At 41.5% G+C, this 22,619-nt stretch overlaps 66 non-coding genes across 66 annotated transcripts; all 66 read right to left on the bottom strand.

The window, feature by feature from the left end:
• Nucleotides 1-190: 190 nt before the first annotated feature.
• On the bottom strand, nt 191-273 carry TRNAL-UAA (transfer RNA leucine (anticodon UAA)). The gene has a single exon. It is a non-coding gene; the product is annotated as a tRNA-Leu (tRNA).
• Nucleotides 274-390: 117 nt separating this feature from the next.
• On the bottom strand, nt 391-473 carry TRNAL-UAA (transfer RNA leucine (anticodon UAA)). Its single transcript has one exon. It is a non-coding gene; the product is annotated as a tRNA-Leu (tRNA).
• Nucleotides 474-580: 107 nt separating this feature from the next.
• Nucleotides 581-663, bottom strand: TRNAL-UAA (transfer RNA leucine (anticodon UAA)). The gene has a single exon. It is a non-coding gene; the product is annotated as a tRNA-Leu (tRNA).
• Nucleotides 664-1,177: 514 nt separating this feature from the next.
• Nucleotides 1,178-1,260, bottom strand: TRNAL-UAA (transfer RNA leucine (anticodon UAA)). The gene has a single exon. It is a non-coding gene; the product is annotated as a tRNA-Leu (tRNA).
• Nucleotides 1,261-1,576: 316 nt separating this feature from the next.
• On the bottom strand, nt 1,577-1,659 carry TRNAL-UAA (transfer RNA leucine (anticodon UAA)). The gene has a single exon. It is a non-coding gene; the product is annotated as a tRNA-Leu (tRNA).
• Nucleotides 1,660-2,173: 514 nt separating this feature from the next.
• TRNAL-UAA (transfer RNA leucine (anticodon UAA)) lies at nt 2,174-2,256 on the bottom strand. The gene has a single exon. It is a non-coding gene; the product is annotated as a tRNA-Leu (tRNA).
• A 116-nt stretch (nt 2,257-2,372) lies between these two features.
• TRNAL-UAA (transfer RNA leucine (anticodon UAA)) lies at nt 2,373-2,455 on the bottom strand. The gene has a single exon. It is a non-coding gene; the product is annotated as a tRNA-Leu (tRNA).
• Nucleotides 2,456-2,761: 306 nt separating this feature from the next.
• TRNAL-UAA (transfer RNA leucine (anticodon UAA)) lies at nt 2,762-2,844 on the bottom strand. Its single transcript has one exon. It is a non-coding gene; the product is annotated as a tRNA-Leu (tRNA).
• A 117-nt stretch (nt 2,845-2,961) lies between these two features.
• On the bottom strand, nt 2,962-3,044 carry TRNAL-UAA (transfer RNA leucine (anticodon UAA)). The gene has a single exon. It is a non-coding gene; the product is annotated as a tRNA-Leu (tRNA).
• A 107-nt stretch (nt 3,045-3,151) lies between these two features.
• Nucleotides 3,152-3,234, bottom strand: TRNAL-UAA (transfer RNA leucine (anticodon UAA)). The gene has a single exon. It is a non-coding gene; the product is annotated as a tRNA-Leu (tRNA).
• A 514-nt stretch (nt 3,235-3,748) lies between these two features.
• Nucleotides 3,749-3,831, bottom strand: TRNAL-UAA (transfer RNA leucine (anticodon UAA)). Its single transcript has one exon. It is a non-coding gene; the product is annotated as a tRNA-Leu (tRNA).
• A 316-nt stretch (nt 3,832-4,147) lies between these two features.
• Nucleotides 4,148-4,230, bottom strand: TRNAL-UAA (transfer RNA leucine (anticodon UAA)). The gene has a single exon. It is a non-coding gene; the product is annotated as a tRNA-Leu (tRNA).
• Nucleotides 4,231-4,744: 514 nt separating this feature from the next.
• Nucleotides 4,745-4,827, bottom strand: TRNAL-UAA (transfer RNA leucine (anticodon UAA)). Its single transcript has one exon. It is a non-coding gene; the product is annotated as a tRNA-Leu (tRNA).
• A 116-nt stretch (nt 4,828-4,943) lies between these two features.
• Nucleotides 4,944-5,026, bottom strand: TRNAL-UAA (transfer RNA leucine (anticodon UAA)). Its single transcript has one exon. It is a non-coding gene; the product is annotated as a tRNA-Leu (tRNA).
• A 117-nt stretch (nt 5,027-5,143) lies between these two features.
• Nucleotides 5,144-5,226, bottom strand: TRNAL-UAA (transfer RNA leucine (anticodon UAA)). The gene has a single exon. It is a non-coding gene; the product is annotated as a tRNA-Leu (tRNA).
• A 316-nt stretch (nt 5,227-5,542) lies between these two features.
• On the bottom strand, nt 5,543-5,625 carry TRNAL-UAA (transfer RNA leucine (anticodon UAA)). Its single transcript has one exon. It is a non-coding gene; the product is annotated as a tRNA-Leu (tRNA).
• A 316-nt stretch (nt 5,626-5,941) lies between these two features.
• TRNAL-UAA (transfer RNA leucine (anticodon UAA)) lies at nt 5,942-6,024 on the bottom strand. Its single transcript has one exon. It is a non-coding gene; the product is annotated as a tRNA-Leu (tRNA).
• A 118-nt stretch (nt 6,025-6,142) lies between these two features.
• TRNAL-UAA (transfer RNA leucine (anticodon UAA)) lies at nt 6,143-6,225 on the bottom strand. Its single transcript has one exon. It is a non-coding gene; the product is annotated as a tRNA-Leu (tRNA).
• Nucleotides 6,226-6,540: 315 nt separating this feature from the next.
• On the bottom strand, nt 6,541-6,623 carry TRNAL-UAA (transfer RNA leucine (anticodon UAA)). The gene has a single exon. It is a non-coding gene; the product is annotated as a tRNA-Leu (tRNA).
• Nucleotides 6,624-6,739: 116 nt separating this feature from the next.
• Nucleotides 6,740-6,822, bottom strand: TRNAL-UAA (transfer RNA leucine (anticodon UAA)). Its single transcript has one exon. It is a non-coding gene; the product is annotated as a tRNA-Leu (tRNA).
• A 115-nt stretch (nt 6,823-6,937) lies between these two features.
• TRNAL-UAA (transfer RNA leucine (anticodon UAA)) lies at nt 6,938-7,020 on the bottom strand. The gene has a single exon. It is a non-coding gene; the product is annotated as a tRNA-Leu (tRNA).
• Nucleotides 7,021-7,334: 314 nt separating this feature from the next.
• On the bottom strand, nt 7,335-7,417 carry TRNAL-UAA (transfer RNA leucine (anticodon UAA)). The gene has a single exon. It is a non-coding gene; the product is annotated as a tRNA-Leu (tRNA).
• A 316-nt stretch (nt 7,418-7,733) lies between these two features.
• Nucleotides 7,734-7,816, bottom strand: TRNAL-UAA (transfer RNA leucine (anticodon UAA)). Its single transcript has one exon. It is a non-coding gene; the product is annotated as a tRNA-Leu (tRNA).
• A 315-nt stretch (nt 7,817-8,131) lies between these two features.
• On the bottom strand, nt 8,132-8,214 carry TRNAL-UAA (transfer RNA leucine (anticodon UAA)). The gene has a single exon. It is a non-coding gene; the product is annotated as a tRNA-Leu (tRNA).
• Nucleotides 8,215-8,530: 316 nt separating this feature from the next.
• On the bottom strand, nt 8,531-8,613 carry TRNAL-UAA (transfer RNA leucine (anticodon UAA)). The gene has a single exon. It is a non-coding gene; the product is annotated as a tRNA-Leu (tRNA).
• Nucleotides 8,614-8,729: 116 nt separating this feature from the next.
• On the bottom strand, nt 8,730-8,812 carry TRNAL-UAA (transfer RNA leucine (anticodon UAA)). Its single transcript has one exon. It is a non-coding gene; the product is annotated as a tRNA-Leu (tRNA).
• A 117-nt stretch (nt 8,813-8,929) lies between these two features.
• On the bottom strand, nt 8,930-9,012 carry TRNAL-UAA (transfer RNA leucine (anticodon UAA)). The gene has a single exon. It is a non-coding gene; the product is annotated as a tRNA-Leu (tRNA).
• A 118-nt stretch (nt 9,013-9,130) lies between these two features.
• TRNAL-UAA (transfer RNA leucine (anticodon UAA)) lies at nt 9,131-9,213 on the bottom strand. The gene has a single exon. It is a non-coding gene; the product is annotated as a tRNA-Leu (tRNA).
• A 515-nt stretch (nt 9,214-9,728) lies between these two features.
• On the bottom strand, nt 9,729-9,811 carry TRNAL-UAA (transfer RNA leucine (anticodon UAA)). Its single transcript has one exon. It is a non-coding gene; the product is annotated as a tRNA-Leu (tRNA).
• A 115-nt stretch (nt 9,812-9,926) lies between these two features.
• On the bottom strand, nt 9,927-10,009 carry TRNAL-UAA (transfer RNA leucine (anticodon UAA)). Its single transcript has one exon. It is a non-coding gene; the product is annotated as a tRNA-Leu (tRNA).
• Nucleotides 10,010-10,325: 316 nt separating this feature from the next.
• TRNAL-UAA (transfer RNA leucine (anticodon UAA)) lies at nt 10,326-10,408 on the bottom strand. Its single transcript has one exon. It is a non-coding gene; the product is annotated as a tRNA-Leu (tRNA).
• Nucleotides 10,409-10,527: 119 nt separating this feature from the next.
• Nucleotides 10,528-10,610, bottom strand: TRNAL-UAG (transfer RNA leucine (anticodon UAG)). Its single transcript has one exon. It is a non-coding gene; the product is annotated as a tRNA-Leu (tRNA).
• Nucleotides 10,611-11,115: 505 nt separating this feature from the next.
• On the bottom strand, nt 11,116-11,198 carry TRNAL-UAA (transfer RNA leucine (anticodon UAA)). Its single transcript has one exon. It is a non-coding gene; the product is annotated as a tRNA-Leu (tRNA).
• Nucleotides 11,199-11,513: 315 nt separating this feature from the next.
• On the bottom strand, nt 11,514-11,596 carry TRNAL-UAA (transfer RNA leucine (anticodon UAA)). Its single transcript has one exon. It is a non-coding gene; the product is annotated as a tRNA-Leu (tRNA).
• A 514-nt stretch (nt 11,597-12,110) lies between these two features.
• Nucleotides 12,111-12,193, bottom strand: TRNAL-UAA (transfer RNA leucine (anticodon UAA)). Its single transcript has one exon. It is a non-coding gene; the product is annotated as a tRNA-Leu (tRNA).
• Nucleotides 12,194-12,509: 316 nt separating this feature from the next.
• TRNAL-UAA (transfer RNA leucine (anticodon UAA)) lies at nt 12,510-12,592 on the bottom strand. The gene has a single exon. It is a non-coding gene; the product is annotated as a tRNA-Leu (tRNA).
• A 116-nt stretch (nt 12,593-12,708) lies between these two features.
• TRNAL-UAA (transfer RNA leucine (anticodon UAA)) lies at nt 12,709-12,791 on the bottom strand. Its single transcript has one exon. It is a non-coding gene; the product is annotated as a tRNA-Leu (tRNA).
• Nucleotides 12,792-12,908: 117 nt separating this feature from the next.
• Nucleotides 12,909-12,991, bottom strand: TRNAL-UAA (transfer RNA leucine (anticodon UAA)). The gene has a single exon. It is a non-coding gene; the product is annotated as a tRNA-Leu (tRNA).
• A 515-nt stretch (nt 12,992-13,506) lies between these two features.
• On the bottom strand, nt 13,507-13,589 carry TRNAL-UAA (transfer RNA leucine (anticodon UAA)). The gene has a single exon. It is a non-coding gene; the product is annotated as a tRNA-Leu (tRNA).
• Nucleotides 13,590-13,705: 116 nt separating this feature from the next.
• Nucleotides 13,706-13,788, bottom strand: TRNAL-UAA (transfer RNA leucine (anticodon UAA)). Its single transcript has one exon. It is a non-coding gene; the product is annotated as a tRNA-Leu (tRNA).
• A 117-nt stretch (nt 13,789-13,905) lies between these two features.
• Nucleotides 13,906-13,988, bottom strand: TRNAL-UAA (transfer RNA leucine (anticodon UAA)). Its single transcript has one exon. It is a non-coding gene; the product is annotated as a tRNA-Leu (tRNA).
• A 316-nt stretch (nt 13,989-14,304) lies between these two features.
• Nucleotides 14,305-14,387, bottom strand: TRNAL-UAA (transfer RNA leucine (anticodon UAA)). Its single transcript has one exon. It is a non-coding gene; the product is annotated as a tRNA-Leu (tRNA).
• Nucleotides 14,388-14,505: 118 nt separating this feature from the next.
• Nucleotides 14,506-14,588, bottom strand: TRNAL-UAA (transfer RNA leucine (anticodon UAA)). The gene has a single exon. It is a non-coding gene; the product is annotated as a tRNA-Leu (tRNA).
• A 116-nt stretch (nt 14,589-14,704) lies between these two features.
• Nucleotides 14,705-14,787, bottom strand: TRNAL-UAA (transfer RNA leucine (anticodon UAA)). Its single transcript has one exon. It is a non-coding gene; the product is annotated as a tRNA-Leu (tRNA).
• A 116-nt stretch (nt 14,788-14,903) lies between these two features.
• On the bottom strand, nt 14,904-14,986 carry TRNAL-UAA (transfer RNA leucine (anticodon UAA)). Its single transcript has one exon. It is a non-coding gene; the product is annotated as a tRNA-Leu (tRNA).
• Nucleotides 14,987-15,102: 116 nt separating this feature from the next.
• Nucleotides 15,103-15,185, bottom strand: TRNAL-UAA (transfer RNA leucine (anticodon UAA)). Its single transcript has one exon. It is a non-coding gene; the product is annotated as a tRNA-Leu (tRNA).
• A 115-nt stretch (nt 15,186-15,300) lies between these two features.
• TRNAL-UAA (transfer RNA leucine (anticodon UAA)) lies at nt 15,301-15,383 on the bottom strand. The gene has a single exon. It is a non-coding gene; the product is annotated as a tRNA-Leu (tRNA).
• A 316-nt stretch (nt 15,384-15,699) lies between these two features.
• TRNAL-UAA (transfer RNA leucine (anticodon UAA)) lies at nt 15,700-15,782 on the bottom strand. Its single transcript has one exon. It is a non-coding gene; the product is annotated as a tRNA-Leu (tRNA).
• Nucleotides 15,783-16,101: 319 nt separating this feature from the next.
• TRNAL-UAA (transfer RNA leucine (anticodon UAA)) lies at nt 16,102-16,184 on the bottom strand. Its single transcript has one exon. It is a non-coding gene; the product is annotated as a tRNA-Leu (tRNA).
• Nucleotides 16,185-16,301: 117 nt separating this feature from the next.
• TRNAL-UAA (transfer RNA leucine (anticodon UAA)) lies at nt 16,302-16,384 on the bottom strand. The gene has a single exon. It is a non-coding gene; the product is annotated as a tRNA-Leu (tRNA).
• A 115-nt stretch (nt 16,385-16,499) lies between these two features.
• On the bottom strand, nt 16,500-16,582 carry TRNAL-UAA (transfer RNA leucine (anticodon UAA)). The gene has a single exon. It is a non-coding gene; the product is annotated as a tRNA-Leu (tRNA).
• A 316-nt stretch (nt 16,583-16,898) lies between these two features.
• On the bottom strand, nt 16,899-16,981 carry TRNAL-UAA (transfer RNA leucine (anticodon UAA)). The gene has a single exon. It is a non-coding gene; the product is annotated as a tRNA-Leu (tRNA).
• Nucleotides 16,982-17,300: 319 nt separating this feature from the next.
• On the bottom strand, nt 17,301-17,383 carry TRNAL-UAA (transfer RNA leucine (anticodon UAA)). Its single transcript has one exon. It is a non-coding gene; the product is annotated as a tRNA-Leu (tRNA).
• A 515-nt stretch (nt 17,384-17,898) lies between these two features.
• TRNAL-UAA (transfer RNA leucine (anticodon UAA)) lies at nt 17,899-17,981 on the bottom strand. The gene has a single exon. It is a non-coding gene; the product is annotated as a tRNA-Leu (tRNA).
• Nucleotides 17,982-18,296: 315 nt separating this feature from the next.
• Nucleotides 18,297-18,379, bottom strand: TRNAL-UAA (transfer RNA leucine (anticodon UAA)). The gene has a single exon. It is a non-coding gene; the product is annotated as a tRNA-Leu (tRNA).
• Nucleotides 18,380-18,695: 316 nt separating this feature from the next.
• Nucleotides 18,696-18,778, bottom strand: TRNAL-UAA (transfer RNA leucine (anticodon UAA)). The gene has a single exon. It is a non-coding gene; the product is annotated as a tRNA-Leu (tRNA).
• Nucleotides 18,779-18,896: 118 nt separating this feature from the next.
• On the bottom strand, nt 18,897-18,979 carry TRNAL-UAA (transfer RNA leucine (anticodon UAA)). Its single transcript has one exon. It is a non-coding gene; the product is annotated as a tRNA-Leu (tRNA).
• A 515-nt stretch (nt 18,980-19,494) lies between these two features.
• Nucleotides 19,495-19,577, bottom strand: TRNAL-UAA (transfer RNA leucine (anticodon UAA)). Its single transcript has one exon. It is a non-coding gene; the product is annotated as a tRNA-Leu (tRNA).
• Nucleotides 19,578-19,692: 115 nt separating this feature from the next.
• Nucleotides 19,693-19,775, bottom strand: TRNAL-UAA (transfer RNA leucine (anticodon UAA)). Its single transcript has one exon. It is a non-coding gene; the product is annotated as a tRNA-Leu (tRNA).
• A 316-nt stretch (nt 19,776-20,091) lies between these two features.
• On the bottom strand, nt 20,092-20,174 carry TRNAL-UAA (transfer RNA leucine (anticodon UAA)). Its single transcript has one exon. It is a non-coding gene; the product is annotated as a tRNA-Leu (tRNA).
• Nucleotides 20,175-20,293: 119 nt separating this feature from the next.
• On the bottom strand, nt 20,294-20,376 carry TRNAL-UAG (transfer RNA leucine (anticodon UAG)). Its single transcript has one exon. It is a non-coding gene; the product is annotated as a tRNA-Leu (tRNA).
• Nucleotides 20,377-20,881: 505 nt separating this feature from the next.
• TRNAL-UAA (transfer RNA leucine (anticodon UAA)) lies at nt 20,882-20,964 on the bottom strand. Its single transcript has one exon. It is a non-coding gene; the product is annotated as a tRNA-Leu (tRNA).
• A 315-nt stretch (nt 20,965-21,279) lies between these two features.
• TRNAL-UAA (transfer RNA leucine (anticodon UAA)) lies at nt 21,280-21,362 on the bottom strand. The gene has a single exon. It is a non-coding gene; the product is annotated as a tRNA-Leu (tRNA).
• A 514-nt stretch (nt 21,363-21,876) lies between these two features.
• Nucleotides 21,877-21,959, bottom strand: TRNAL-UAA (transfer RNA leucine (anticodon UAA)). Its single transcript has one exon. It is a non-coding gene; the product is annotated as a tRNA-Leu (tRNA).
• A 316-nt stretch (nt 21,960-22,275) lies between these two features.
• TRNAL-UAA (transfer RNA leucine (anticodon UAA)) lies at nt 22,276-22,358 on the bottom strand. Its single transcript has one exon. It is a non-coding gene; the product is annotated as a tRNA-Leu (tRNA).
• Nucleotides 22,359-22,474: 116 nt separating this feature from the next.
• On the bottom strand, nt 22,475-22,557 carry TRNAL-UAA (transfer RNA leucine (anticodon UAA)). Its single transcript has one exon. It is a non-coding gene; the product is annotated as a tRNA-Leu (tRNA).
• Between the last annotated feature and the right edge of the window lie 62 nt (nt 22,558-22,619).

Here is a 22,619-nt window from a genome sequence, read left to right as displayed (position 1 = left end):
TGGGATTCGAACCAACGCCCTCTTTCGAGGATCAGAGCTTAAATCTGACGCCTTAACCGCCGGGCATCCTGACTGCGGAAATTAGTTATTTTTCAGAATACGAACTTTTTTTAGAAAGATTAAATTCGCAGTCTCTCTCCTCGAAAAAACGGATAGGGTTTCTTTGCGGAAGAAATGAAAAGAAAGAATTTGTCAGAAGTGGGGTTCGAACCCACGCCCTCTTTCGAGGATCAGAGCTTAAATCTGACGCCTTAACCGCTCGGCCATCCTGACTGCGTAAATTAGTTATTTTTCCAGAATACGAACTTTTTTTTAAAGATCAAATTCGCAGTCTCTCTCCTCGACAAAACGGAATGAGTTTCTTTGCGGAAGAAATGAAAGGAAATAATTTGTCAGAAGTGGGGTTCGAACCCACGCCCTCTTTCGAGGATCAGAGCTTAAATCTGACGCCTTAACCGCTCGGCCATCCTGACTGCGGAAATAAGTTATTTTTCCTGAATACGAACTTTTTTGAGAGATTAAATTCACAGTCTCTCTCCTCGAAAAAACGGATTGAGTTTCTTTACGGAAGAAATGAATTTGTTAGAAGTGGGATTCGAACCCACGCCCTCTTTCGAGGATCAGAGCTTAAATCTGACGCCTTAACCGCTCGGCCATCCTGACTGCGGAAATTAGTTATTTTTCCGAAAACGAACTTTTTTTACAAAGATTAAATTCGCAGTCTCTCTCCTCGAAAAAACGGATTGAGTTTCTTTGCGGAAGAAATGAAAGGAAAGATTTTGTAAGAAGTGGGTTTCGAACCCACGCCCTCTTTCGAGAATCAGAGCTTAAATCTGACGCCTTAACCGCTCGGCCATCCTGACTGCGGAAATTAGTTATTTTTCCAGAATACGAACTTTTTTGAGAGATTAAATTCACAGTCTCTCTCCTCGAAAAAACGGATTGAGTTTCTTTACGGAAGAAATGAATGGAATGAATTTGTTAGAAGTGGGATTCGAAACCACGCCCTCTTTCGAGGATCAGAGCTTAAATCTGATGCCTTAACCGCTCGGCCATCCTGACTGCGGAAATATGTTATTTTTCAGAATACGATTTTTTTTGAGAGATTAAATTCACAGTCTCTCTCCTCGAAAAAACGGATTGAGTTTCTTTACGGAAGAAATGAAAGGAATGAATTTGTTAGAAGTGGGGTTCGAACCCACGCCCTCTTTCGAGGATCAGAGCTTAAATCTGACGCCTTAACCGCTCGGCCATCCTGACTGCGGAAATTAGTTATTTTTCAGAATACGAACTTTTTTTACAAAGATTAAATTCGCAGTCTCTCTCCTCGAAAAAACGGATTGAGTTTCTTTGGGGAAGAAATGAAAGGAAAGATTTTGTAAGAAGTGGGTTTCGAACCCACGCCCTCTTTCGAGAATCAGAGCTTAAATCTGACGCCTTAACCGCTCGGCCATCCTGACTACGGAAATTAGTTATTTTTCCAGAATACGAACTTTTTCAAGAGATTAAATTCACAGTCTCTCTCCTCGAAAAAACGGATTGAGTCTCTTTACGGAAGAAATGAATGGAATGAATTTGTTAGAAGTGGGATTCGAACCCACGCCCTCTTTCGAGGATCAGAGCTTAAATCTGACGCCTTAACCGCTCGGCCATCCTGACTGCGGAAATAAGTTATTTTTCCAGAATACGAACTTTTTTGAGAGATTAAATTAACAGTCTCTCTCCTCGAAAAAACGGATTGAGTTTCTTTACGGAAGAAATGAAAGGAATGAATTTGTTAGAAGTGGGGTTCGAACCCACGCCCTCTTTCGAGGATCTGAGCTTAAATCTGACGCCTTAACCGCTCGGCCATCCTGACTGCGGAAATTTGTTATTTTTCAGAAAACGAACTTTTTTACAAAGATTAAATTCGCAGTCTCTCTCCTCGAAAAAACGGATTGAGTTTCTTTGCGGAAGAAATGAAAGGAAAGATTTTGTAAGAAGTGGGTTTCGAACCCACGCCCTCTTTCGAGAATCAGAGCTTAAATCTGACGCCTTAACCGCTCGGCCATAATGACTGCGGAAATTAGTTATTTTTCCAGAATACGAACTTTTTTGAGAGATTAAATTCACAGTCTCTCTCCTCGAAAAAACGGATTGAGTTTCATTACGGAAGAAATGAATGGAATGAAGTTGTTAGAAGTGGGATTCGAACCCACGCCCTCTTTCGAGGATCAGAGCTTAAATCTGACGCCTTAACCGCTCGGCCATCCTGACTGCGGAGATAAGTTATTTTTCCAGAATACGAACTTTTTTGAGAGATTAAATTAACAGTCTCTCTCCTCGAAAAAAGGGATTGAGTTTCTTTACGGAAGAAATGAAAGGAATGAATTTGTTAGAAGTGGGGTTCGAACCCACGCCCTCTTTCGAGGATCAGAGCTTAAATCTGACGCCTTAACCGCTCGGCCATCCTGACTGCGGAGATAAGTTATTTTTCCAGAATACGAACTTTTTTGAGAGATTAAATTAACAGTCTCTCTCCTCGAAAAAAGGGATTGAGTTTCTTTACGGAAGAAATGAATTTGTTAGAAGTGGGATTCGAACCAACGCCCTCTTTCGAGGATCAGAGCTTAAATCTGACGCCTTAACCGCCGGGCATCCTGACTGCGGAAATTAGTTATTTTTCAGAATACGAACTTTTTTTAGAAAGATTAAATTCGCAGTCTCTCTCCTCGAAAAAACGGATAGGGTTTCTTTGCGGAAGAAATGAAAAGAAAGAATTTGTCAGAAGTGGGGTTCGAACCCACGCCCTCTTTCGAGGATCAGAGCTTAAATCTGACGCCTTAACCGCTCGGCCATCCTGACTGCGTAAATTAGTTATTTTTCCAGAATACGAACTTTTTTTTAAAGATCAAATTCGCAGTCTCTCTCCTCGACAAAACGGAATGAGTTTCTTTGCGGAAGAAATGAAAGGAAATAATTTGTCAGAAGTGGGGTTCGAACCCACGCCCTCTTTCGAGGATCAGAGCTTAAATCTGACGCCTTAACCGCTCGGCCATCCTGACTGCGGAAATAAGTTATTTTTCCTGAATACGAACTTTTTTGAGAGATTAAATTCACAGTCTCTCTCCTCGAAAAAACGGATTGAGTTTCTTTACGGAAGAAATGAATTTGTTAGAAGTGGGATTCGAACCCACGCCCTCTTTCGAGGATCAGAGCTTAAATCTGACGCCTTAACCGCTCGGCCATCCTGACTGCGGAAATTAGTTATTTTTCCGAAAACGAACTTTTTTTACAAAGATTAAATTCGCAGTCTCTCTCCTCGAAAAAACGGATTGAGTTTCTTTGCGGAAGAAATGAAAGGAAAGATTTTGTAAGAAGTGGGTTTCAAACCCACGCCCTCTTTCGAGAATCAGAGCTTAAATCTGACGCCTTAACCGCTCGGCCATCCTGACTGCGGAAATTAGTTATTTTTCCAGAATACGAACTTTTTTGAGAGATTAAATTCACAGTCTCTCTCCTCGAAAAAACGGATTGAGTTTCTTTACGGAAGAAATGAATGGAATGAATTTGTTAGAAGTGGGATTCGAAACCACGCCCTCTTTCGAGGATCAGAGCTTAAATCTGATGCCTTAACCGCTCGGCCATCCTGACTGCGGAAATATGTTATTTTTCAGAATACGATTTTTTTTGAGAGATTAAATTCACAGTCTCTCTCCTCGAAAAAACGGATTGAGTTTCTTTACGGAAGAAATGAAAGGAATGAATTTGTTAGAAGTGGGGTTCGAACCCACGCCCTCTTTCGAGGATCAGAGCTTAAATCTGACGCCTTAACCGCTCGGCCATCCTGACTGCGGAAATTAGTTATTTTTCAGAATACGAACTTTTTTTACAAAGATTAAATTCGCAGTCTCTCTCCTCGAAAAAACGGATTGAGTTTCTTTGGGGAAGAAATGAAAGGAAAGATTTTGTAAGAAGTGGGTTTCGAACCCACGCCCTCTTTCGAGAATCAGAGCTTAAATCTGACGCCTTAACCGCTCGGCCATCCTGACTACGGAAATTAGTTATTTTTCCAGAATACGAACTTTTTCAAGAGATTAAATTCACAGTCTCTCTCCTCGAAAAAACGGATTGAGTCTCTTTACGGAAGAAATGAATGGAATGAATTTGTTAGAAGTGGGATTCGAACCCACGCCCTCTTTCGAGGATCAGAGCTTAAATCTGACGCCTTAACCGCTCGGCCATCCTGACTGCGGAAATAAGTTATTTTTCCAGAATACGAACTTTTTTGAGAGATTAAATTAACAGTCTCTCTCCTCGAAAAAACGGATTGAGTTTCTTTACGGAAGAAATGAAAGGAATGAATTTGTTAGAAGTGGGGTTCGAACCCACGCCCTCTTTCGAGGATCTGAGCTTAAATCTGACGCCTTAACCGCTCGGCCATCCTGACTGCGGAAATTTGTTATTTTTCAGAAAACGAACTTTTTTACAAAGATTAAATTCGCAGTCTCTCTCCTCGAAAAAACGGATTGAGTTTCTTTGCGGAAGAAATGAAAGGAAAGATTTTGTAAGAAGTGGGTTTCGAACCCACGCCCTCTTTCGAGAATCAGAGCTTAAATCTGACGCCTTAACCGCTCGGCCATAATGACTGCGGAAATTAGTTATTTTTCCAGAATACGAACTTTTTTGAGAGATTAAATTCACAGTCTCTCTCCTCGAAAAAACGGATTGAGTTTCATTACGGAAGAAATGAATGGAATGAAGTTGTTAGAAGTGGGATTCGAACCCACGCCCTCTTTCGAGGATCAGAGCTTAAATCTGACGCCTTAACCGCTCGGCCATCCTGACTGCGGAGATAAGTTATTTTTCCAGAATACGAACTTTTTTGAGAGATTAAATTAACAGTCTCTCTCCTCGAAAAAAGGGATTGAGTTTCTTTACGGAAGAAATGAAAGGAATGAATTTGTTAGAAGTGGGGTTCGAACCCACGCCCTCTTTCGAGGATCAGAGCTTAAATCTGACGCCTTAACCGCTCGGCCATCCTGACTGCGGAAATTAGTTATTTTTCCAGAATACGAAGTTTTTTTTAAAGATCAAATTCGCAGTCTCTCTCCTCGACAAAACGGAATGAGTTTCTTTGCGGAAGAAATGAAAGGAAATAATTTGTCAGAAGTGGGGTTCGAACCCACGCCCTCTTTCGAGGATCAGAGCTTAAATCTGACGCCTTAACCGCTCGGCCATCCTGACTGCGGAAATAAGTTATTTTTCCAGAATACGAACTTTTTTGAGAGATTAAATTCACAGTCTCTCTCTTCGAAAAAACGGATTGAGTTTCTTTACGGAAGAAATGAAAGGAATGAAATTGTTAGAAGTGGGGTTCGAACCCACGCCCTCTTTCCAGGATCAGAGCTTAAATCTGACGCCTTAACCGCTCGGCCAACCTAACTGCGGAAATTAGTTATTTTTCAGAATACGAACTTTTTTTAGAAAGATTAAATTCGCAGTCTCTCTCCTCGAAAAAACGGATAGGGTTTCTTTGCGGTAGAAATGAAAAGAAAGAATATGTCAGAAGTGGGATTCGAACCCACGCCCTCTTACGAGGATCAGAGCTTAAATCTGACGCCTTAACCGCTCGGCCATCCTGACTGCGGAACTTAGTTATTTTTCCAGAATACGAACTTTTTTGAGAGATTAAATTCACAGTCTCTCTCCTCGAAAAAACGGATTGAGTTTCTTTACGGAAGAAATGAATAAAATGAATTTGTTAGAAGTCAGATTCGAACCCACGCCCTCTTTCGAGGATCAGATCTTAAATCTGACGCCTTTACCGCTCGGCCATCCTGACGGCGGAAATTAGTTATTTTTCAGAATACGAACTTTTTTTAGAAAGATTAAATTCGCAGTCTCTCTCCTCGAAAAAACGGATAGGGTTTCTTTGCGGAAGAAATGAAAAGAAAGAATTTGTCAGAAGTGGGGTTCGAACCCACGCCCTCTTACGAGGATCAGAGCTTAAATCTGACGCCTTAACCGCTCGGCCATCCTGACTGCGGAAATAAGTTATTTTTCCAGAATACGAACTTTTTTTTTAAAGATCAAATTCGCAGTCTCTCTCCTCGACAAAACGGAATGAGTTTCTTTGCGGAAGAAATGAAAGGAAATAATTTGTCAGAAGTGGGGTTCGAACCAACGCCCTCTTTCGAGGATCAGAGCTTAAATCTGACGCCTTAACCGCTCGGCCATCCTGACTGCGGAAATTAGTTATTTTTCAGAATACGAACTTTTTTTACAAAGATTAAATTCGCAGTCTCTCTCCTCGAAAAAACGGATAGGGTTTCTTTGCGGAAGAAATGAAAAGAAAGAATTGGTCAGAAGTGGGGTCGAACCCACGCCCTCTTTCGAGAATCAGAGCTTAAATCTGACGCCTTAACCGCTCGGCCATCCTGACTGCGGAAATTAGTTATTTTTCCAGAATACGAACTTTTTTTAAGGATCAAATTCGCAGTCTCTCTCCTCGACAAAACGGAATGAGTTTCTTTGCGGAAGAAATGAAAGGAAATAATTTGTCAGAAGTGGGGTTCGAACCCACGCCCTCTTTCGAGGATCAGAGCTTAAATCTGACGCCTTAACCGCTCGGCCATCCTGACTGCGGAAATAAGTTATTTTTCCAGAATACGAACTTTTTTGAGAGATTAAATTCACAGTCTCTCTCCTCGAAAAAACGGATAGGGTTTCTTTGCGGAAGAAATGAAAAGAAAGAATTTGTCAGAAGTGGGGTTCGAACCCACGCCCTCTTTCGAGGATCAGAGCTTAAATCTGACGCCTTAACCGCTCGGCCATCCTGACTGCGGAAAATAGTTATTTTTCCTGAATACGAACTTTTTTGAGAGATTAAATTCGCAGTCTCTCTCCTCGAAAAAACGGATTGAGTTTCTTTGCGGAAGAAATGAACGAATGAATTTGTCAGAAGTGGGGTTCGAACCCACGCCCTCTTTCGAGGATCAGAGCTTAAATCTGACGCCTTAACCGCTCGGCCATCCTGACTGCGGAAATTAGTTATTTTTCCGAAAACGAACTTTTTTTACAAAGATTAAATTCGCAGTCTCTCTCCTCGAAAAAACGGATTGAGTTTCTTTGCGGAAGAAATGAATGGAATGAATTTGTTAGAAGTGGGATTCGAAACCACGCCCTCTTTCGAGGATCAGAGCTTAAATCTGACGCCTTAACCGCTCGGCCATCCTGACTGCGGAAATATGTTATTTTTCAGAATACGATTTTTTTTGAGAGATTAAATTCACAGTCTCTCTCCTCGAAAAAACGGATTGAGTTTCTTTACGGAAGAAATAAAGGAATGAATTTGTTAGAAGTGGGGTTCGAACCCACGCCCTCTTTCGAGGATCAGAGCTTAAATCTGACGCCTTAACCGCTCGGCCATCCTGACTGCGGAAATTAGTTATTTTTCAGAATACGAACTTTTTTTACAAAGATTAAATTCGCAGTCTCTCTCCTCGAAAAAACGGATTGAGTTTCTTTGGGGAAGAAATGAAAGGAAAGATTTTGTAAGAAGTGGGTTTCGAACCCACGCCCTCTTTCGAGAATCAGAGCTTAAATCTGACGCCTTAACCGCTCGGCCATCCTGACTACGGGAATTAGTTATTTTTCCAGAATACGAACTTTTTCAAGAGATTAAATTCACAGTCTCTCTCCTCGAAAAAACGGATTGAGTTTCTTTACGGAAGAAATGAATGGAATGAATTTGTTAGAAGTGGGATTCGAACCCACGCCCTCTTTCGAGGATCAGAGCTTAAATCTGACGCCTTAACCGCTCGGCCATCCTGACTGCGGAAATAAGTTATTTTTCCAGAATACGAACTTTTTTGAGAGATTAAATTAACAGTCTCTCTCCTCGAAAAAACGGATTGAGTTTCTTTACGGAAGAAATGAAAGGAATGAATTTGTTAGAAGTGGGGTTCGAACCCACGCCCTCTTTCGAGGATCTGAGCTTAAATCTGACGCCTTAACCGCTCGGCCATCCTGACTGCGGAAATTTGTTATTTTTCAGAAAACGAACTTTTTTACAAAGATTAAATTCGCAGTCTCTCTCCTCGAAAAAACGGATTGAGTTTCTTTGCGGAAGAAATGAAAGGAAATAATTTGTCAGAAGTGGGGTTCGAACCCACGCCCTCTTTCGAGGATCAGAGCTTAAATCTGACGCCTTAACCGCTCGGCCATCCTGACTGCGGAAATAAGTTATTTTTCCAGAATACGAACTTTTTTGAGAGATTAAATTCACAGTCTCTCTCTTCGAAAAAACGGATTGAGTTTCTTTACGGAAGAAATGAAAGGAATGAAATTGTTAGAAGTGGGGTTCGAACCCACGCCCTCTTTCCAGGATCAGAGCTCAAATCTGACGCCTTAACCGCTCGGCCAACCTAACTGCGATAATTAGTTATTTTTCAGAATACGAACTTTTTTTAGAAAGATTAAATTCGCAGTCTCTCTCCTCGAAAAAACGGATAGGGTTTCTTTGCGGAAGAAATGAAAAGAAAGAATTTGTCAGAAGTGGGGTTCGAACCCACGCCCTCTTACGAGGATCAGAGCTTAAATCTGACGCCTTAACCGCTCGGCCATCCTGACTGCGGAACTTAGTTATTTTTCCAGAATACGAACTTTTTTGAGAGATTAAATTCACAGTCTCTCTCCTCGAAAAAACGGATTGAGTTTCTTTACGGAAGAAATGAATAAAATGAATTTGTTAGAAGTGGGCTTCGAACCCACGCCCTCTTTCGAGGATCAGATCTTAAATCTGACGCCTTTACCGCTCGGCCATCCTGACGGCGGAAATTAGTTATTTTTCAGAATACGAACTTTTTTTAGAAAGATTAAATTCGCAGTCTCTCTCCTCGAAAAAACGGATAGGGTTTCTTTGCGGAAGAAATGAAAAGAAAGAATTTGTCAGAAGTGGGGTTCGAACCCACGCCCTCTTACGAGGATCAGAGCTTAAATCTGACGCCTTAACCGCTCGGCCATCCTGACTGCGGAAATAAGTTATTTTTCCAGAATACGAACTTTTTTTTTAAAGATCAAATTCGCAGTCTCTCTCCTCGACAAAACGGAATGAGTTTCTTTGCGGAAGAAATGAAAGGAAATAATTTGTCAGAAGTGGGGTTCGAACCAACGCCCTCTTTCGAGGATCAGAGCTTAAATCTGACGCCTTAACCGCTCGGCCATCCTGACTGCGGAAATTAGTTATTTTTCAGAATACGAACTTTTTTTACAAAGATTAAATTCGCAGTCTCTCTCCTCGAAAAAACGGATAGGGTTTCTTTGCGGAAGAAATGAAAAGAAAGAATTGGTCAGAAGTGGGGTCGAACCCACGCCCTCTTTCGAGAATCAGAGCTTAAATCTGACGCCTTAACCGCTCGGCCATCCTGACTGCGGAAATTAGTTATTTTTCCAGAATACGAACTTTTTTTTAAAGATCAAATTCGCAGTCTCTCTCCTCGACAAAACGGAATGAGTTTCTTTGCGGAAGAAATGAAAGGAAATAATTTGTAAGAAGTGGGGTTCGAAACCACGCCCTCTTTCGAGGATCAGAGCTTAAATCTGACGCCTTAACCGCTCGGCCATCCTGACTGCGGAAATAAGTTATTTTTCCAGAATACGAACTTTTTTGAGAGATTAAATTCACAGTCTCTCTCCTCGAAAAAACGGATAGGGTTTCTTTGCGGAAGAAATGAAAAGAAAGAATTTGTCAGAAGTGGGGTTCGAACCCACGCCCTCTTTCGAGGATCAGAGCTTAAATCTGACGCCTTAACCGCTCGGCCATCCTGACTGCGGAAAATAGTTATTTTTCCTGAATACGAACTTTTTTGAGAGATTAAATTCGCAGTCTCTCTCCTCGAAAAAACGGATTGAGTTTCTTTGCGGAAGAAATGAACGAATGAATTTGTCAGAAGTGGGGTTCGAACCCACGCCCTCTTTCGAGGATCAGAGCTTAAATCTGACGCCTTAACCGCTCGGCCATCCTGACTGCGGAAATAAGTTATTTTTCCAGAATACGAACTTTTTTGAGAGATTAAATTCACAGTCTCTCTCCTCGAAAAAACGGATTGAGTTTCTTTACGGAAGAAATGAAAGGAATGAATTTGTTAGAAGTGGGGTTCGAACCCACGCCCTCTTTCCAGGATCAGAGCTTAAATCTGACGCCTTAACCGCTCGGCCAACCTGACTGCGGAAATTAATTATTTTTCAGAATACGAACTTTTTTTACAAAGATTAAATTTGCAGTCTCTCTCCTCGAAAAAACGGATAGGGTTTCTTTGCGGAAGAAATGATAAGAAAGAATTTGTCAGAAGTGGGGTTCGAACCCACACCTTCTTTCGAGGATCAGAGCTTAAATCTGACGCCTTAACCGCTCGGCCATCCTGACTGCGGAAATTGGTTATTTTTCAGAATACGAACTTTTTTTTTACAAAGATTAAATTCGCAGTCTCTCTCCTCGAAAAAACGGATAGAATTTCTTTGCGGAAGAAATGAAAGGAAAGATTTTGTAAGAAGTGGGTTTCGAACCCACGCCCTCTTTCGAGAATCAGAGCCTAAATCTGACGCCTTAACCGCTCGGCCATCCTGACTGCGGAACTTAGTTATTTTTCCAGAATACGAACTTTTTTGAGAGATTAAATTCACAGTCTCTCTCCTCGAAAAAACGGATTGAGTTTCTTTACGGAAGAAATGAATGGAATGAATTTGCTAGAAGTGGGGTTCAAACCCACGCCCTCTTTCGAGGATCAGAGCTTAAATCTGACGCCTAAACCGCTCGGCCATCCTGACTGCGGAAATAAGTTATTTTTCCTGAATACGAACTTTTTTGAGAGATTAAATTCACAGTCTCTCTCCTCGAAAAAACGGATTGAGTTTCTTTACGGAAGAAATGAATTTGTTAGAAGTGGGATTCGAACCCACGCCCTCTTTCGAGGATCAGAGCTTAAATCTGACGCCTTAACCGCCGGGCATCCTGACTGCGGAAATTAGTTATTTTTCAGAATACGAACTTTTTTTAGAAAGATTAAATTCGCAGTCTCTCTCCTCGAAAAAACGGATAGGGTTTCTTTGCGGAAGAAATGAAAAGAAAGGATTTGTCAGAAGTGGGGTTCGAACCCACGCCCTCTTTCGAGGATCAGAGCTTAAATCTGACGCCTTAACCGCTCGGCCATCCTGACTGCGTAAATTAGTTATTTTTCCAGAAAACGAACTTTTTTTTAAAGATCAAATTCGCAGTCTCTCTCCTCGACAAAACGGAATGAGTTTCTTTGCGGAAGAAATGAAAGGAAATAATTTGTCAGAAGTGGGGTTCGAACCCACGCCCTCTTTCGAGGATCAGAGCTTAAATCTGACGCCTTAACCGCTCGTTCATCCTGACTGCGGAAATAAGTTATTTTTCCAGAATAGGATTTTTTTGAGAGATTAAATTAACAGTCTCTCTCCTCGAAAAAACGGATTGAGTTTCTTTACGGAAGAAATGAAAGGAATGAATTTGTTAGAAGTGGGGTTCGAACCCACGCCCTCTTTGGAGGATCAGAGCTTAAATCTGACGCCTTAACCGCTCGGCCATCCTGACTGCGGAAATTCGTTATTTTTCCGAAAACGAACTTTTTTTACAAAGATTAAATTCGCAGTCTCTCTCCTCGAAAAAACGGATTGAGTTTCTTTGCGGAAGAAATGAAAGGAAAGATTTTGTAAGAAGTGGGTTTCGAACCCACGCCCTCTTTCGAGAATCAGAGCTTAAATCTGACGCCTTAACCGCTCGGCCATCCTGACTGCGGAAATTAGTTATTTTTCCAGAATACGAACTTTTTTGAGAGATTAAATTCACAGTCTCTCTCCTCGAAAAAACGGATTGAGTTTCTTTACGGAAGAAATGAATGGAATGAATTTGTTAGAAGTGGGATTCGAAACCACGCCCTCTTTCGAGGATCAGAGCTTAAATCTGACGCCTTAACCGCTCGGCCATCCTGACTGCGGAAATATGTTATTTTTCAGAATACGATTTTTTTTGAGAGATTAAATTCACAGTCTCTCTCCTCGAAAAAACGGATTGAGTTTCTTTACGGAAGAAATGAAAGGAATGAATTTGTTAGAAGTGGGGTTCGAACCCACGCCCTCTTTCGAGGATCAGAGCTTAAATCTGACGCCTTAACCGCTCGGCCATCCTGACTGCGGAAATTAGTTATTTTTCAGAATACGAACTTTTTTTACAAAGATTAAATTCGCAGTCTCTCTCCTCGAAAAAACGGATTGAGTTTCTTTGGGGAAGAAATGAAAGGAAAGATTTTGTAAGAAGTGGGTTTCGAACCCACGCCCTCTTTCGAGAATCAGAGCTTAAATCTGACGCCTTAACCGCTCGGCCATCCTGACTGCGGAAATTAGTTATTTTTCCAGAATACGAACTTTTTCAAGAGATTAAATTCACAGTCTCTCTCCTCGAAAAAACGGATTGAGTTTCTTTACGGAAGAAATGAATGGAATGAATTTGTTAGAAGTGGGATTCGAACCCACGCCCTCTTCCGAGGATCAGAGCTTAAATCTGACGCCTTAACCGCTCGGCCATCCTGACTGCGGAAATAAGTTATTTTTCCAGAATACGAACTTTTTTGAGAGATTAAATTAACAGTCTCTCTCCTCGAAAAAACGGATAGGGTTTCTTTGCGGAAGAAATGAAAAGAAAGAATTTGTCAGAAGTGGGGTTCGAACCCACGCCCTCTTTCGAGGATCAGAGCTTAAATCTGACGCCTTAACCGCTCGGCCATCCTGACTGCGTAAATTAGTTATTTTTCCAGAATACGAACTTTTTTTTAAAGATCAAATTCGCAGTCTCTCTCCTCGACAAAACGGAATGAGTTTCTTTGCGGAAGAAATGAAAGGAAATAATTTGTCAGAAGTGGGGTTCGAACCCACGCCCTCTTTCGAGGATCAGAGCTTAAATCTGACGCCTTAACCGCTCGGCCATCCTGACTGCGGAAATAAGTTATTTTTCCAGAATAGGATTTTTTTTTGAGAGATTAAATTAACAGTCTCTCTCCTCGAAAAAACGGATTGAGTTTCTTTACGGAAAAAATAAAAGGAATGAGTTTGTTAGAAGTGGGGTTCGAACCCACGCCCTCTTTCGAGGATCTGAGCTTAAATCTGACGCCTTAACCGCTCGGCCATCATGACTGCGGAAATTAGTTATTTTTCAGAAAACGAACTTTTTTACAAAGATTAAATTCGCAGTCTCTCTCCTCGAAAAAACGGATTGAGTTTCTTTGCGGAAGAAATGAAAGGAAAGATTTTGTAAGAAGTGGGTTTCGAACCCACGCCCTCTTTCGAGAATCAGAGCTTAAATCTGACGCCTTAACCGCTCGGCCATAATGACTGCGGAAATTAGTTATTTTTCCAGAATACGAACTTTTTTGAGAGATTAAATTCACAGTCTCTCTCCTCGAAAAAACGGATTGAGTTTCTTTACGGAAGAAATGAATGGAATGAAGTTGTTAGAAGTGGGATTCGAACCCACGCCCTCTTTCGAGGATCAGAGCTTAAATCTGACGCCTTAACCGCTCGGCCATCCTGACTGCGGAGATAAGTTATTTTTCCAGAATACGAACTTTTTTGAGAGATTAAATTAACAGTCTCTCTCCTCGAAAAAAGGGATTGAGTTTCTTTACGGAAGAAATGAAAGGAATGAATTTGTTAGAAGTGGGGTTCGAACCCACGCCCTCTTTCGAGGATCAGAGCTTAAATCTGACGCCTTAACCTCTCGGCCATCCTGACTGCGGAAATTAGTTATTTTTCCAGAATACGAAGTTTTTTTTAAAGATCAAATTCGCAGTCTCTCTCCTCGACAAAACGGAATGAGTTTCTTTGCGGAAGAAATGAAAGGAAATAATTTGTCAGAAGTGGGGTTCGAACCCACGCCCTCTTTCGAGGATCAGAGCTTAAATCTGACGCCTTAACCGCTCGGCCATCCTGACTGCGGAAGTAAGTTATTTTTCCAGAATACGAACTTTTTTGAGAGATTAAATTCACAGTCTCTCTCCTCGAAAAAACGGATTGAGTTTCTTTACGGAAGAAATGAAAGGAATGAAATTGTTAGAAGTGGGGTTCGAACCCACGCCCTCTTTCCAGGATCAGAGCTTAAATCTGACGCCTTAACCGCTCGGCCAACCGAACTGCGGAAATTAGTTATTTTTCAGAATACGAACTTTTTTTACAAAGATTAAATTCGCAGTCTCTCTCCTCGAAAAAACGGATAGGGTTTCTTTGCGGAAGAAATGATAAGAAAGAATTTGTCAGAAGTGGAGTTCGAACCCACGCCCTCTTTCGAGGATCAGAGCTTAAATCTGACGCCTTAACCGCTCGGCCATCCTGACTGCGGAAATTAGTTATTTTTCCAGAATACGAACTTTTTTTTTAAAGATCAAATTCGCAGTCTCTCTCCTCGACAAAACGGAATGAGTTTCTTTGCGGAAGAAATGAAAGGAAATAATTTGTCAGAAGTGGGGTTCGAACCCACGCCCTCTTTCGAGGATCAGAGCTTAAATCTGACGCCTTAACCGCTCGGCCATCCTGACTGCGGAACTTAGTTATTTTTCCAGAATACGAACTTTTTTGAGAGATTAAATTCACAGTCTCTCTCCTCGAAAAAACGGATTGAGTTTCTTTACGGAAGAAATGAATAAAATGAATTTGTTAGAAGTGGGATTCGAACCCACGCCCTCTTTCGAGGATCAGATCTTAAATCTGACGCCTTTACCGCTCGGCCATCCTGACGGCGGAAATTAGTTATTTTTCAGAATACGAACTTTTTTAGAAAGATTAAATTCGCAGTCTCTCTCCTCGAAAAAACGGATAGGGTTTCTTTGCGGAAGAAATGAAAAGAAAGAATTTGTCAGAAGTGGGGTTCGAACCCACGCCCTCTTACGAGGAACAGAGCTTAAATCTGACGCCTTAACCGCTCGGCCATCCTGACTGCGGATATAAGTTATTTTTCCAGAATACGAACTTTTTTGAGAGATTAAATTCACAGTCTCTCTCCTCGAAAAAACGGATAGGGTTTCTTTGCGGAAGAAATGAAAAGAAAGAATTTGTCAGAAGTGGGGTTCGAACCCACGCCCTCTTTCGAGGATAAGAGCTTAAATCTGACGCCTTAACCGCTCGGCCATCCTGACTGCGGAAAATAGTTATTTTTCCTGAATACGAACTTTTTTGAGAGATTAAATTCGCAGTCTCTCTCCTCGAAAAAACGGATTGAGTTTCTTTGCGGAAGAAATGAACGAATGAATTTGTCAGAAGTGGGGTTCGAACCCACGCCCTCTTTCGAGGATCAGAGCTTAAATCTGACGCCTTAACCGCTCGGCCATCCTGACTGCGGAAATAAGTTATTTTTCCAGAATACGAACTTTTTTGAGAGATTAAATTCACAGTCTCTCTCCTCGAAAAAACGGATTGAGTTTCTTTACGGAAGAAATGAAAGGAATGAATTTGTTAGAAGTGGGGTTCGAACCCACGCCCTCTTTCCAGGATCAGAGCTTAAATCTGACGCCTTAACCGCTCGGCCAACCTGACTGCGGAAATTAGTTATTTTTCAGAATACGAACTTTTTTTACAAAGATTAAATTTGCAGTCTCTCTCCTCGAAAAAACGGATAGGGTTTCTTTGCGGAAGAAATGATAAGAAAGAATTTGTCAGAAGTGGGGTTCGAACCCACACCTTCTTTCGAGGATCAGAGCTTAAATCTGACGCCTTAACCGCTCGGCCATCCTGACTGCGGAAATTGGTTATTTTTCAGAATACGAACTTTTTTTTTACAAAGATTAAATTCGCAGTCTCTCTCCTCGAAAAAACGGATAGAATTTCTTTGCGGAAGAAATGATAAGAAAGAATTTGTCAGAAGTGGGGTTCGAACCCACGCCTTCTTTCGAGGATCAGAGCTTAGATCTGACGCCTTAACTGCTCGGCCATCCTGACTGCGTAAACAAGTTATTTTTCCAGAATACGAAATTTTTTTGAGAGATCAAATTCGCAGTCTCTCTCCTCGACAAAACAGTTTGAGTTTCTTTGCGGAAGAAATGAAAGGAAAGAATTTGTCAGAAGTGTGATTCGAACCCACGCCCTCTTTCGAGGATCAGAGCTTAAATCTGACGCCTTAACCGCTCGGCCATCCTGACTGCGGATAGTAGTAATTTTTCAGAAAACGAACTTTTTTTAGAAAGATTAAATTCGCAGTCTCTCTCCTCGAAAAAACGGATAGGGTTTCTTTGCGGAAGAAATGAAAAGAAAGAATTTGTCAGAAGTGGGGTTCGAACCCACGCCCTCTTTCGAGGATAAGAGCTTAAATCTGACGCCTTAACCGCTCGGCCATCCTGACTGCGGAAAATAGTTATTTTTCCTGAATACGAACTTTTTTGAGAGATTAAATTCGCAGTCTCTCTCCTCGAAAAAACGGATTGAGTTTCTTTGCGGAAGAAATGAACGAATGAATTTGTCAGAAGTGGGGTTCGAACCCACGCCCTCTTTCGAGGATCAGAGCTTAAATCTGACGCCTTAACCGCTCGGCCATCCTGACTGCGGAAATAAGTTATTTTTCCAGAATACGAACTTTTTTGAGAGATTAAATTCACAGTCTCTCTCCTCGAAAAAACGGATTGAGTTTCTTTACGGAAGAAATGAAAGGAATGAATTTGTTAGAAGTGGGGTTCGAACCCACGCCCTCTTTCCAGGATCAGAGCTTAAATCTGACGCCTTAACCGCTCGGCCAACCTGACTGCGGAAATTAGTTATTTTTCAGAATACGAACTTTTTTTACAAAGATTAAATTTGCAGTCTCTCTCCTCGAAAAAACGGATAGGGTTTCTTTGCGGAAGAAATGATAAGAAAGAATTTGTCAGAAGTGGGGTTCGAACCCACACCTTCTTTCGAGGATCAGAGCTTAAATCTGACGCCTTAACCGCTCGGCCATCCTGACTGCGGAAATTGGTTATTTTTCAGAATACGAACTTTTTTTTTACAAAGATTAAATTCGCAGTCTCTCTCCTCGAAAAAACGGATAGAATTTCTTTGCGGAAGAAATGATAAGAAAGAATTTGTCAGAAGTGGGGTTCGAACCCACGCCTTCTTTCGAGGATCAGAGCTTAGATCTGACGCCTTAACTGCTCGGCCATCCTGACTGCGTAAACAAGTTATTTTTCCAGAATACGAAATTTTTTTGAGAGATCAAATTCGCAGTCTCTCTCCTCGACAAAACAGTTTGAGTTTCTTTGCGGAAGAAATGAAAGGAAAGAATTTGTCAGAAGTGTGATTCGAACCCACGCCCTCTTTCGAGGATCAGAGCTTAAATCTGACGCCTTAACCGCTCGGCCATCCTGACTGCGGATAGTAGTAATTTTTCAGAAAACGAACTTTTTTTAGAAAGATTAAATTCGCAGTCTCTCTCCTCGAAAAAACGGATAGGGTTTCTTTGCGGAAGAAATGAAAAGAAAGAATTTGTCAGAAGTGGGGTCGAACCCACGCCCTCTTTCGAAGATCAGAGCTTAAATCTGACGCCTTAACCGCTCGGCCATCCTGACTGCGGAAATTAGTTATTTTTCAGAATACGAACTTTTTTTACAAAGATTAAATTCGCAGTCTCTCTCCTCGAAAAAACGGATTGAGTTTCTTTGGGGAAGAAATGAAAGGAAAGATTTTGTAAGAAGTGGGTTTCGAACCCACGCCCTCTTTCGAGAATCAGAGCTTAAATCTGACGCCTTAACCGCTCGGCCATCCTGACTACGGGAATTAGTTATTTTTCCAGAATACGAACTTTTTCAAGAGATTAAATTCACAGTCTCTCTCCTCGAAAAAACGGATTGAGTTTCTTTACGGAAGAAATGAATGGAATGAATTTGTTAGAAGTGGGATTCGAACCCACGCCCTCTTTCGAGGATCAGAGCTTAAATCTGACGCCTTAACCGCTCGGCCATCCTGACTGCGGAAATAAGTTATTTTTCCAGAATACGAACTTTTTTGAGAGATTAAATTAACAGTCTCTCTCCTCGAAAAAACGGATTGAGTTTCTTTACGGAAGAAATGAAAGGAATGAATTTGTTAGAAGTGGGGTTCGAACCCACGCCCTCTTTCGAGGATCTGAGCTTAAATCTGACGCCTTAACCGCTCGGCCATCCTGACTGCGGAAATTTGTTATTTTTCAGAAAACGAACTTTTTTACAAAGATTAAATTCGCAGTCTCTCTCCTCGAAAAAACGGATTGAGTTTCTTTGCGGAAGAAATGAAAGGAAATAATTTGTCAGAAGTGGGGTTCGAACCCACGCCCTCTTTCGAGGATCAGAGCTTAAATCTGACGCCTTAACCGCTCGGCCATCCTGACTGCGGAAATAAGTTATTTTTCCAGAATACGAACTTTTTTGAGAGATTAAATTCACAGTCTCTCTCTTCGAAAAAACGGATTGAGTTTCTTTACGGAAGAAATGAAAGGAATGAAATTGTTAGAAGTGGGGTTCGAACCCACGCCCTCTTTCCAGGATCAGAGCTTAAATCTGACGCCTTAACCGCTCGGCCAACCTAACTGCGGTAATTAGTTATTTTTCAGAATACGAACTTTTTTTAGAAAGATTAAATTCGCAGTCTCTCTCCTCGAAAAAACGGATAGGGTTTCTTTGCGGAAGAAATGAAAAGAAAGAATTTGTCAGAAGTGGGGTTCGAACCCACGCCCTCTTACGAGGATCAGAGCTTAAATCTGACGCCTTAACCGCTCGGCCATCCTGACTGCGGAAATAAGTTATTTTTCCAGAATACGAACTTTTTTTTTAAAGATCAAATTCGCAGTCTCTCTCCTCGACAAAACGGAATGAGTTTCTTTGCGGAAGAAATGAAAGGAAATAATTTGTCAGAAGTGGGGTTCGAACCAACGCCCTCTTTCGAGGATCAGAGCTTAAATCTGACGCCTTAACCGCTCGGCCATCCTGACTGCGGAAATTAGTTATTTTTCAGAATACGAACTTTTTTTACAAAGATTAAATTCGCAGTCTCTCTCCTCGAAAAAACGGATAGGGTTTCTTTGCGGAAGAAATGAAAAGAAAGAATTGGTCAGAAGTGGGGTCGAACCCACGCCCTCTTTCGAGAATCAGAGCTTAAATCTGACGCCTTAACCGCTCGGCCATCCTGACTGCGGAAATTAGTTATTTTTCCAGAATACGAACTTTTTTTTAAAGATCAAATTCGCAGTCTCTCTCCTCGACAAAACGGAATGAGTTTCTTTGCGGAAGAAATGAAAGGAAATAATTTGTAAGAAGTGGGGTTCGAAACCACGCCCTCTTTCGAGGATCAGAGCTTAAATCTGACGCCTTAACCGCTCGGCCATCCTGACTGCGGAAATAAGTTATTTTTCCAGAATACGAACTTTTTTGAGAGATTAAATTCACAGTCTCTCTCCTCGAAAAAACGGATAGGGTTTCTTTGCGGAAGAAATGAAAAGAAAGAATTTGTCAGAAGTGGGGTTCGAACCCACGCCCTCTTTCGAGGATCAGAGCTTAAATCTGACGCCTTAACCGCTCGGCCATCCTGACTGCGGAAAATAGTTATTTTTCCTGAATACGAACTTTTTTGAGAGATTAAATTCGCAGTCTCTCTCCTCGAAAAAACGGATTGAGTTTCTTTGCGGAAGAAATGAACGAATGAATTTGTCAGAAGTGGGGTTCGAACCCACGCCCTCTTTCGAGGATCAGAGCTTAAATCTGACGCCTTAACCGCTCGGCCATCCTGACTGCGGAAATAAGTTATTTTTCCAGAATACGAACTTTTTTGAGAGATTAAATTCACAGTCTCTCTCCTCGAAAAAACGGATTGAGTTTCTTTACGGAAGAAATGAAAGGAATGAATTTGTTAGAAGTGGGGTTCGAACCCACGCCCTCTTTCCAGGATCAGAGCTTAAATCTGACGCCTTAACCGCTCGGCCAACCTGACTGCGGAAATTAATTATTTTTCAGAATACGAACTTTTTTTACAAAGATTAAATTTGCAGTCTCTCTCCTCGAAAAAACGGATAGGGTTTCTTTGCGGAAGAAATGATAAGAAAGAATTTGTCAGAAGTGGGGTTCGAACCCACACCTTCTTTCGAGGATCAGAGCTTAAATCTGACGCCTTAACCGCTCAGCCATCCTGACTGCGGAAATTGGTTATTTTTCAGAATACGAACTTTTTTTTTACAAAGATTAAATTCGCAGTCTCTCTCCTCGAAAAAACGGATAGAATTTCTTTGCGGAAGAAATGAAAGGAAAGATTTTGTAAGAAGTGGGTTTCGAACCCACGCCCTCTTTCGAGAATCAGAGCCTAAATCTGACGCCTTAACCGCTCGGCCATCCTGACTGCGGAACTTAGTTATTTTTCCAGAATACGAACTTTTTTGAGAGATTAAATTCACAGTCTCTCTCCTCGAAAAAACGGATTGAGTTTCTTTACGGAAGAAATGAATGGAATGAATTTGTTAGAAGTGGGGTTCAAACCCACGCCCTCTTTCGAGGATCAGAGCTTAAATCTGACGCCTAAACCGCTCGGCCATCCTGACTGCGGAAATAAGTTATTTTTCCTGAATACGAACTTTTTTGAGAGATTAAATTCACAGTCTCTCTCCTCGAAAAAACGGATTGAGTTTCTTTACGGAAGAAATGAATTTGTTAGAAGTGGGATTCGAACCCACGCCCTCTTTCGAGGATCAGAGCTTAAATCTGACGCCTTAACCGCCGGGCATCCTGACTGCGGAAATTAGTTATTTTTCAGAATACGAACTTTTTTTAGAAAGATTAAATTCGCAGTCTCTCTCCTCGAAAAAACGGATAGGGTTTCTTTGCGGAAGAAATGAAAAGAAAGGATTTGTCAGAAGTGGGGTTCGAACCCACGCCCTCTTTCGAGGATCAGAGCTTAAATCTGACGCCTTAACCGCTCGGCCATCCTGACTGCGTAAATTAGTTATTTTTCCAGAATACGAACTTTTTTTTAAAGATCAAATTCGCAGTCTCTCTCCTCGACAAAACGGAATGAGTTTCTTTGCGGAAGAAATGAAAGGAAATAATTTGTCAGAAGTGGGGTTCGAACCCACGCCCTCTTTCGAGGATCAGAGCTTAAATCTGACGCCTTAACCGCTCGTTCATCCTGACTGCGGAAATAAGTTATTTTTCCAGAATAGGATTTTTTTGAGAGATTAAATTAACAGTCTCTCTCCTCGAAAAAACGGATTGAGTTTCTTTACGGAAGAAATGAAAGGAATGAATTTGTTAGAAGTGGGGTTCGAACCCACGCCCTCTTTGGAGGATCAGAGCTTAAATCTGACGCCTTAACCGCTCGGCCATCCTGACTGCGGAAATTCGTTATTTTTCCGAAAACGAACTTTTTTTACAAAGATTAAATTCGCAGTCTCTCTCCTCGAAAAAACGGATTGAGTTTCTTTGCGGAAGAAATGAAAGGAAAGATTTTGTAAGAAGTGGGTTTCGAACCCACGCCCTCTTTCGAGAATCAGAGCTTAAATCTGACGCCTTAACCGCTCGGCCATCCTGACTGCGGAAATTAGTTATTTTTCCAGAATACGAACTTTTTTGAGAGATTAAATTCACAGTCTCTCTCCTCGAAAAAACGGATTGAGTTTCTTTACGGAAGAAATGAATGGAATGAATTTGTTAGAAGTGGGATTCGAAACCACGCCCTCTTTCGAGGATCAGAGCTTAAATCTGACGCCTTAACCGCTCGGCCATCCTGACTGCGGAAATATGTTATTTTTCAGAATACGATTTTTTTTGAGAGATTAAATTCACAGTCTCTCTCCTCGAAAAAACGGATTGAGTTTCTTTACGGAAGAAATGAAAGGAATGAATTTGTTAGAAGTGGGGTTCGAACCCACGCCCTCTTTCGAGGATCAGAGCTTAAATCTGACGCCTTAACCGCTCGGCCATCCTGACTGCGGAAATTAGTTATTTTTCAGAATACGAACTTTTTTTACAAAGATTAAATTCGCAGTCTCTCTCCTCGAAAAAACGGATTGAGTTTCTTTGGGGAAGAAATGAAAGGAAAGATTTTGTAAGAAGTGGGTTTCGAACCCACGCCCTCTTTCGAGAATCAGAGCTTAAATCTGACGCCTTAACCGCTCGGCCATCCTGACTGCGGAAATTAGTTATTTTTCCAGAATACGAACTTTTTCAAGAGATTAAATTCACAGTCTCTCTCCTCGAAAAAACGGATTGAGTTTCTTTACGGAAGAAATGAATGGAATGAATTTGTTAGAAGTGGGATTCGAACCCACGCCCTCTTCCGAGGATCAGAGCTTAAATCTGACGCCTTAACCGCTCGGCCATCCTGACTGCGGAAATAAGTTATTTTTCCAGAATACGAACTTTTTTGAGAGATTAAATTAACAGTCTCTCTCCTCGAAAAAACGGATAGGGTTTCTTTGCGGAAGAAATGAAAAGAAAGAATTTGTCAGAAGTGGGGTTCGAACCCACGCCCTCTTTCGAGGATCAGAGCTTAAATCTGACGCCTTAACCGCTCGGCCATCCTGACTGCGTAAATTAGTTATTTTTCCAGAATACGAACTTTTTTTTAAAGATCAAATTCGCAGTCTC

The sequence above is a fragment of the Leiobunum rupestre genome, chromosome 1, assembly GCF_980474605.1.
Source record: "Leiobunum rupestre chromosome 1, qqLeiRupe1.1.hap1, whole genome shotgun sequence".
Lineage (NCBI taxonomy): Eukaryota > Metazoa > Arthropoda > Arachnida > Opiliones > Sclerosomatidae > Leiobunum > Leiobunum rupestre.
Note: the sequence above shows the minus strand (reverse complement) of the source record. Positions and strands in the feature narration are given on the sequence as shown.